Raw genomic sequence first — 9993 nt, 5'->3', positions numbered from 1 at the left:
CGTGATTTAAAAACTTTAACATATTGTAACGGTTGGATCCTAACCGTGGAAAGGATCGGGTTTGCTCTTGAACCCGAAAAAGGAGCAAGAATCGGTTCGGCTCAAATCCGTGGAAAAAGTCCAAAGAAGATTTTCAATCAAAATCCCAAGAGGTGCTTGGAAAAGTGGATGTAGGTTGAGTTTAACCGAACCACTATAAAATTACGGTGTCTTCTTCTCTAACTCTTTTCTAATTATTTTTTAATTTAATTTTAGTTACATATTCTTATTGGTTGAGTTTGATTGCATATTTCCATTCATATCTTTTTATCAATCTTGTTATTTAACAAAGTTTACAAAGTTCTTTATTTAAATTTTAGAAAATATCTAATTAGTTGATTTTACTTTTTATTTGTCAAAAAGTTTATTTAAACCCTATTCACCCCCCTCTAGGGTTGCCATACCGATCCAACATCTTCCATCTTATAGTTGATACATTTGTCACTCTCACTTACTTTGATTCCTTTGGACATGATTAAGTTGTCAAAATTTCCGTGTCATTGCTTAGAAGCTTGTTTTAGGCCATAGAGGGATTTATCTAGTTTACAAATTTTGGATTCTTAACCGTGAACTATGAAACCTTCAGGTTGTTCTAAATAAATTTCTTCTTCTAAATCACCGTTTAGGAAAGCAGTTTCACATCCATATGATGGATTAAGAGATTGTTTAGGACAACTATAGATATCAACACTCTAATTGAGGTGATAGAGAATAAATTTTGTTTAAATTTATAGTTCTCTTTTTTTTAAAAAAAAAAACCTTCACTTAAATTTTAACTAAAAATTAAAAAAAAAAAAAAAACAATAACAATAACAAACTATTTGATTATAAATAAGAACAATATGAACAACAATGAAAAAAAAAACAAAAAAAAAGAAAAGAAGAGAACAAAAAGTAAAGAATATTGTGGTGTATTTTACAAATACATCATACACCACTATTTATAGGTACGAAATGATGCATGTTACAACATGAAGTTATATGGGATGCATGTTTCTAACATGTAATTAAATGAGATGTTAGTGAAATTTGGATAACATATATAGTTTATGGATATCTACACTAAATATGTATTTACAATATATCAGTACATTTATAATACTCACCCTTACATATTCATATTATATTAAGTAAATGTCTTGATAAAACCGTGATAAGAAAAAAAAAATCGAATGAAAAAAATTCTTAGTGAAAAAAAAAGTACCTCGTTAAAAACTTTGTCTAGGAAATTTTTTTGGCTTTGTAATTTATTCTACTAGGTTTTTTAAACTAATTTCAAGTTAGTATGGGGCAAAGCATTCTAAATGAGTTGTTAATGGGCTAAAGCATGTTATACTTATATAAAACTATGTCCCTATCATGAAATTTAGGATATGACACTATGAGCATAGTTTTATGCATTTAGACAATATTATATTATTTGAATATTAGATGGATGTACTTATATAAACTTTTGTAATATAAACTTTTGTAATCAATTGTAAGGTTATAAAGTTGAGACCATATGTAGACATATATTTAAAGTTTTATATGGATTAAACTTCTAATCCTATAATATGTAAGTTACCCCTTCTACCTTGAAGTTGTGGCTACGCACTTGTTGCAAGGAGACACAACAAAATTTCCTTTATTTTTCTAATTTAATTTTTTAAACTTTTTATTTTATTATCAACCTTAATAAATTTTACAATTTAAACGGGTAGTTTTCAATGCATCATCTTTTAGAAAAAAGAAAATTAAATCAGTATAAATTTTCTTGATAATAAATTTAAATATTACAAGTTTAACCCCTCTAGTAGAATATTACAACATTAATGGTCTTAAAAGTAACAGTCTTATATGTTAAAAAAATGTATTAAAGTAGAAAAATTAAATAAAAATTAAAAGAAAAAAACTAATTGTTGAAGTATTTGTGTACATTATTATACATACATATTGTTCACACCAGACTTTTAGAAAACGTGTTTCGTGAGGTTGAACTTGTGTTTTTGTCAGTTTACGTGATTTTGATTCTCTTTCAATTCAATGTGCATGCTTAGCATATAGAAGCAGAGCACATGTCTATTCTTGAAGTTGGAGTCTTAAAAGAATGTTTGTATTATGAAGAGTTGCAATGTTCAAGCGTGATTTAACCTTCAACAATTAAAAGGTTTTTTTAATTGGGAAAATTCTTTCTAGTGATCTCAGAAGTCTAAAATTACAACTCTTCAACTAAAGGAGAACTCCTTTGTTTATAGAGTTCGTCAATGAAATTTGGAAAGGACTGTCAAGAATAATAGGAAATTATGAGTTTTACTTTGGAAAAATAACAAAAATAATTTTAAATTGTTATAATAGCAAAACATAAAAATTAGAAAAATAAACAGATGAAACAATCTCTCAAATGCCCCTATCCAATATAAAAAGTACAATTATTTACCTAAACCCAAAATACATTATAATTGAAAAAACGCATGTTACATAAAAAAATTCTCACAAAAACATAAAGATTAGAAAATTTACTATTAATGGAAAGCTTCACCTCATGCCTGCAAAATTTAAAATCTACTTCAATGTCTAAAAAATGCAATTCATTTGAAATGGATAATTGCAAAATTGAGATACATTCAATCAAAGTGTTTGACTCTACACCTGTCGAACATCCATAGCCGAAAGCTTCAAGTTGAAAAGGGGAACATTGTTGATATTACAGTAAAGATGAAATCATGAAATTATACAATAGAATTGAAAACTTATGTGCAAGATATGCATCGGTGAGTTCGTCTACTCAAATCGGTGAGTTTTTTATACATTCGAGATTCATTTGAGCTCTTCTCTCTTGTTTGCAATAAAAAAAAATCTCTTTCACATTGTGTTTATCTCTTGTCGGCTGCTTCTCTCAGTCTCTTTCTTTTCTTTTCTCTAATAAAACCTAAGAGAAGAAGATTCGAATAATTTCAAAAATGCGATTGAGGCATAACTAAAAATATATATTAAAATTTAAATTCAAATTGTTATTAAAAATATATATTAAAATTTAAATTCAAATTGTTATTAAAAATATATACTAAAATTTAAATTTAAATTTTTTATTAAAAGATATATATTACGTGTTATTTAATAAATTGTTTAAAATATAACAAATTTGAAAATAGCATAAATCTAACAACAAAATAGCAAATTTAGTTAACATTTACCAAATTTGAATGTTGTTTACAAAATACATTTATTTAATAAAAGAGACACACTAAATTAATTTTTTTAATAAAAATCAATCAAAATAATGAAATCTAAGGAAAGAGGAACGATGAAATTTTTTTAACAATTTTTTTGGAGAAATATTTATTAAACATAAGTTTTACGAAATAAATAAATAAATGTTAATTAATTTGATTTGAATATTAAAAATCCAAAAATTTGTTATTAATTATAGGCATATATTTAGGAGATATTGAAAAAATCTTGTCAATTTAAAAAATATATTAAATTAGTTAATATTTTTCAAAAGTTTGCAAATACACTATATGATATGATATTTGATCTCATTATTTGTATCATGTAAATACAAGTAAAACACATATTATCCTCCATAAGGAGATATAACACACGTATTATACTTCTGGAGTACACATGCATAACAATGATATGATTGGAAATAAAACGTCACATACAAAATAAAACGTCTAATTAAAATAAATATGAATATTAACGTAATTAAAAAACACAACGTGAAAAATAATTATCTGATACAAAAGGCACAATAAATTATTTTTTTAATAAAATTAAATCAAAATAAGTGTATAATCATAATTAGCACAATTGTAGTGATGATAAAACTTTGTTTTTAAATTATTGTTAATCATATGTACTATGTAATATCAGATAATTTTCTTTAAATAACTTGAAATATAAATAATACAAAATGCTTAATTTATGTTTGCCATTCAGGATATGATGTAATATTTGAAATCAAAATATTATGAAATATAATGATTTAGGAATTATTGAAATTTCCATAACCATTTTTTTATTAACTATAGGTATTATGTATTATCATATGAAAATTATGAAGTAGTAATTGTGATTGTTTTAGGGATTAGATTTCATAATATTTGAATTCAAAATATTATGAAATCTAATGAATGAGGAACGGTTGAAATTCCTTTAGCAATTTTGCTGGAAAAATCTTTATTAAATAGGAAATAAATAAATAAATGTTAATTAATTTGATTTAAATACTAAAAATTCAAAAATTTGTTATGAATTATAGGCCAATATTTAGGAGATATAGGGGAAATCTTGTTAATCCAAATTAGTTAATATTTTTCAAAACTAATTGTAGTTTGCAAATACTTTGTATCTGTATCTGTGAGTGTGTTATTTAGCAAATACATTGTATGTGAAAACAAGTATTATCCTACTTAAAGGGTATAAACGGGTTTTAAAAAAATCCAAAAAATTTTGTAACTACTAGTTTTGCCAAAATTCTTAATATTTTTCGTACTTGCTATTTTTAAGTTTGTTTATACTAAATTTTGTTATTCTCACAGTTATCTCATTTGACTTGGACTTAGTTGGTTCATGAATCTAACCTTTGCATCAAACTACTTGTCTAGGCCTTATTTAACATTTGAACTAAATTAAACTTATTTTTAGACTCATTTGATTTTAACCAAAACAATAATATCAAATTGACCAAATTATTTTTTCAATCTCGTGATAAAAACGTGTGGTGTTATTGAAATTAACTCATTTATGTCTTCAATGTCATTTGAAGACACATGTGTCAACCATTAATTTGTTCAAATTTAGATGATTTGTACTTTGGTCAGTAATTTGAAAATTGACATAACAATGTGTTTAATTCAAAATCTTTAGTACAAAAACATGAATGTGCATATATATATATATATATATATATAAAAGCATTTCCATGAAGACAAATGGAGAACCTATCTCCGTTGACTAGTCAACGAAGTCCCTCCACCATTGTCTATCCCTACTCCATCTAAGATTCCTTGGGATGAGTTCTCCCAAGGTAAGTGGACACCTCTGAGTGAAAGGAGCGGCAAGAGGAAATCTAACTGATACTAAAATATCAAATGAGAGCCAGGGGTTGTGTAAAGTGAATATATATACGTGTGTGTGATGTGAAAGTCGTATAATCTCATGATAAGATGTTAGACCTTCTATCATACATACCTACAAGTGCAAGGGTCAAAAAGAGATTATCCATCAACACAACTCGACCAATAAAAATAAATGAAACGAATGTCCTCCGAGGTTCAAACAAGGAAATGGAGGTACATAAAGGAACATTTTTAGGAATTGATGATGTAGGTTTTATTTTTTAGAAAAGATGAGCTTTTAGAGGGAGAGAGCCAACTTCTCGAATTGGTGGAGTTCTTTCTTATCGTTTTCATATTTCTTATCTTGATGTTATTCTACTCTTTTATTTTGGACTATCAACATGACCACTTTTTGGTTAACATTGAAGGGATAAAAGTCCATGATAATGAAAGATTTTATAGAACCATTCATCAATTTAATTTGGGAATTTCAAAATACCAATACATTGGCAAAAATAATTAAGAAATTAGTTTTCTTATTAAGATTTAAAAGCTAAGCATGCTTTCTAATTATAGATTAGAGAAAGAAAAACTTACTTGTTTGACATCTCTAAATCTACGAAATAAATTTCTAAATTGGGAAACCATCCACCGAAAACCTTCCTATCCTTCACGATAGTAAAATTGAGATACAAAAAGTTTAGAGATTTTTTAAAGAAACTATTTTGCAGAAAAGTAAAATCATCCGTTGAAGAAAAAAACTACTTTCTTCTCCGTAATTATAACTCTCTTTCCATCATGGACTAGAAAATGGGGTAGGAGAGAATCATGAGATTCTATTAATTTAAAAAATATTAAACTAATAGAAATTTCAAATCAACTAATTAGTTAACTATTAATCAATTAGTTAATAATTAATTAAATCATATTTAATTAATATTTCACTTAAATCTTATTTAATGAATATCTCCAATATCTTATAGTTTTATATTAATTTAATTAAATAATATTAAACTAAACTATTAATGAATTCTCCAATTAATTAATAACTAAATTAAATATCTTATATTCAACTTAAGTTAAATTTGAATCATATTCAAATATAAATTTCTCTTATAACCAATCATTTTAATAAGAATACAATACACATTAAATTAATATTTGAACTCATTCAAATATTTTATTTCTTATAAATTAATTTTGAATCATATCCAAAATTAATTTTATATAATAAAGTTTGATTAAAATACAAACTTTATATTATAATGTATCACCGTACATTATACTAATTTCCAAAGTAAATTTGAACATTTCAAATTACAACCAATATAAATAAATCTTATTACCTTTTACGAGCTAGAAAGTGGATCTAATGGACCTACAAATCAGAAGCTACAATGATATGAGATTAATTGGCTAAACTCATTAACCACATTAATTAATATTCGTTAATTGTGTGTACACTCTACTAAAAACTCACAGCAAAACTCTTCTCACTGTAGATATATTTCTGTGTCCACGGATTTAGAGCAATAACAGTAAGTTAGTCCTTCACGAGTGTTCGTAACACCAACTGGATCAAATTACCGTTTAACCCCGGGTTACCTCTAGTTCTTAAATATTGGTGCTCCTATAATGAACAACTTATTTATGGTCGAATTAATAAACAGAAACCTCTCTTATGCCATAGAGAGGGCAGTGCCCTTTGTTCAAGTCTCGAAGACACCATTTAAGGGAACACTCATCCACTTACCCTAAAGTCGGGAATGAGTTAATTTCATCTTCTTTATTTATGTTCTCAGCTCTCCACTCAGTCTTGTCCCCAAAATGATAAGCATATTGAGTCGGCGATCTAGCCACTCTTATCCGTACAAATCAAAGGACAATCCCTTACGAACAGGAGTTCATAATACACTCAAGATTAAGACTAAGTTACTTAACCTAATGAAATAGAAACCAAACTAGTTAACAAAGTTACATCAAGTGGTTGCTAGTTTGTGGTCCGGTCTTATGCAAATTCATTGCATAAGATACCCTCACTCATATGTCACCTAACGAACGTGTTGGATCATTGCGTTTGTATCAAGTACAAAGTGAGTTGTATCTATAGTGTTACCAGAATAAGGTACCCAACCTTATCCCTATACTATAAACCATTTAAGATGATCTTGAACATTGATCCATGTATGTCTCTACATATTGTTCAAGACTCATCAAACAGCTTAAGATGTACATTTATTGGATTTGGGTTATTAAGACAAAACTAATAATATAATCAATAACATTTATTGTATTAATAACGGCCAATGAATTATATTTACGATCTACCATTTTTAGGACATAAATCACAACAAATATATATATAAATATCCACACATTACATTCTTTGTTTCTATATTGTTGTTAGGATTTTATGAATGCAAGGGAAGGGTCCTAGCAAATTGGTATTATAGCCACAAACATTTTGGGGAAGACACGAGCGATGGCACTAAAACAGTGGGAGGAGAGATTGGAAACGAGTGAGAAAGAGATTCTGGGATTAAAGGAAACGATACTTAATCTGCATAAGAGTATAGAGAAACTAACTTAAGAAGTAAAGAAGACAATCTTACTAAACATAGGAAAGATTCTTGTGCCTCAGATAGGTCTGAACTAAAAATGAAAGGAAAGATCAGAGAAATAGATACGACTTCGGTTCTCACCAGAGATCTATCAGATAAAAGTAAATATAAGAAGTTAGAGATTCCAGATTTCACTGGCGTAAACCAAAAAACATGGATCTATAGGGTCGAATACTATTTTGACATCAATGAGTTGGCCAACGAGGAGAAGGTAAAGGTAGATATTGTCAACTTTGGATAAGAAGAGGTTGATTGGTTTTGCTGGTGTAACAATCGAAAAAAGATTATGTTGTAGGAAGATCTCGAAAGGAGGATGTTCGAACACTTCAAGGCTTTCGTTGAAGGTAGTTTGAGTGTCTGTCTCATATAGATTAAGCAAGATGGATCTTACGTTGATTACTTGAAGAAGTTCCTTAACTATTCCATGTTGTTGTCAGAGATGGTGGAGAGCGTCTTGATTGATGTGTTCATCACAGGGTTGGAGACCACTCTGCAAGCCGAAGTAAAAAGTCACCACCCAATCACCTTGGAAGATTATATGCGTGAAGCCCAATTGGTGAGTGATCATGATTTAGCAATTAAATTGACCCTAAATGAATGGGGCAGTAGTGGACCCAGGGCATTTGAGCCCAAACCCATAAAGTGAAAAATGGGACTGTAAATACTAAAAAAAGAGAAGGAAAACGCATCGATGACGTAATGAAGCAAATTTTGATTCAGAATAAGGGAAATTATGTGAGAGGTGAACCACCGATGAAATGATTATCAAATAGTGAGTTTCGAGCAAGGCTAGATAAGGGTTATGCTTTCGGTGTAATGATAAATACTCCCTCGGGGCATCAGTAAAAGGTGAAGGCAAACCACAAACTTATGTTCCTTATCACAAATGAAGACGAAGATGTGAACGGGAAAGAGGAAGTCGAGTCGAACATGGTGGAACTTGAAACCCTAGAAGTCAAGGAAAAGACAAAAATAACACTTCAAACCATCTTAGGTTTTACGTTAAAAGGCACAATGAAATTGCAAGGGACAGTGAAGGAAATTAGAGAGGTGATCATTCTCATTGATAGTGGTGCACAATTTCATCCATCAATGGGTAGTCAAGGAGTTAAACTTACAAATTGAAAGGAAAACTAAATTCAGAGTAACAATTGGTGATGGAACCGCACTGAAAGGGAAAGGAACATGCAAGAGAGTCAAAGTCGAACTTCCTAAATTAAAAATTGTGGCAGATTTCTTAGTGATCGAATCGGGTGAAAATGATGTGGTTCTGGCTATGCAGTGGCTTAGTATAACCAGTTTCATAGGGGTTCACTAGCCATTGATGACAATGACTTTCATGATAGGGCAAACTCAGGTAATACTAAAAGGGGATCTTGTTGATGGTTTCGTTTCATATGATGTTAGCATTAAGTCTAAAGGTAACAACTACTAGATGGCGAACTAAGAGCATGCGATAAAATGTGCATTTCTAGTCATGTGTTGCTATTCATTATAATAATACGATATTGTGCAACTTTTTCTCTCTATCGCCCAAGTATAAGAGAAGAGAGGTTACCTGGTAAGTCTAAACCCTAAACACAGAGAATTTTAAACTCCTAACTTATCTAATTGCGCTCAAAATCATGTTGTAGAAGCTGTGCAGTAAAACATATGAATAGTATGTGAATAATCCTAGATAATACTCTATGGTGCTTGGCGGTGCAAGGTGAGTATGGTAGGGTGGTATGGTGGTGCAAGGTGAACATTGACCTCTCAATAATGTATGACAAGGACGAGCTTAATGACAAGAATGCATAGCTGTTGTCTAAATAATCTAGCATACACATATAAAATAAACAAACAAGATGGGGGAGTGGAAGAAGAAATGCATTGTTTTCGTACATAATATTTTAGACCTTTCAACCATCACATCCACTTAATAAAGCATTACAATATAAAAACACAAACATGGAAATACAATAAAGATGTAACACCACAAAGCTTAATCTCTCATTCTCTTTAGCTTGATTTTTGTCTATATGCGAAGGGGCTTAATGAAAGTGGTGAATATCAATCTCTCTTTCTTTTGCTTTAAGCTCTCACCTAGAGCTTAAGTTAGGGGAAAAACGAAGAATGTAAAGAACTTGCTTTTTCGGCCAAATGGGTATACCCTAAAAAAGGGGGGAAATTTTGTTTATATACTCAGAATGGCACTGGCAAGCCAGCACATGCCATTAATGCTTTTGAAAAGTCGTAATTATGTTGCACCATCTGCCTCAGTTGTACATTCCTCACATTTTCGC

The sequence above is a fragment of the Cucumis sativus genome, chromosome 7, assembly GCF_000004075.3.
Source record: "Cucumis sativus cultivar 9930 chromosome 7, Cucumber_9930_V3, whole genome shotgun sequence".
NCBI classification, from domain to species: Eukaryota; Viridiplantae; Streptophyta; class Magnoliopsida; order Cucurbitales; family Cucurbitaceae; genus Cucumis; species Cucumis sativus.
This window is presented reverse-complemented; position numbering follows the sequence as displayed.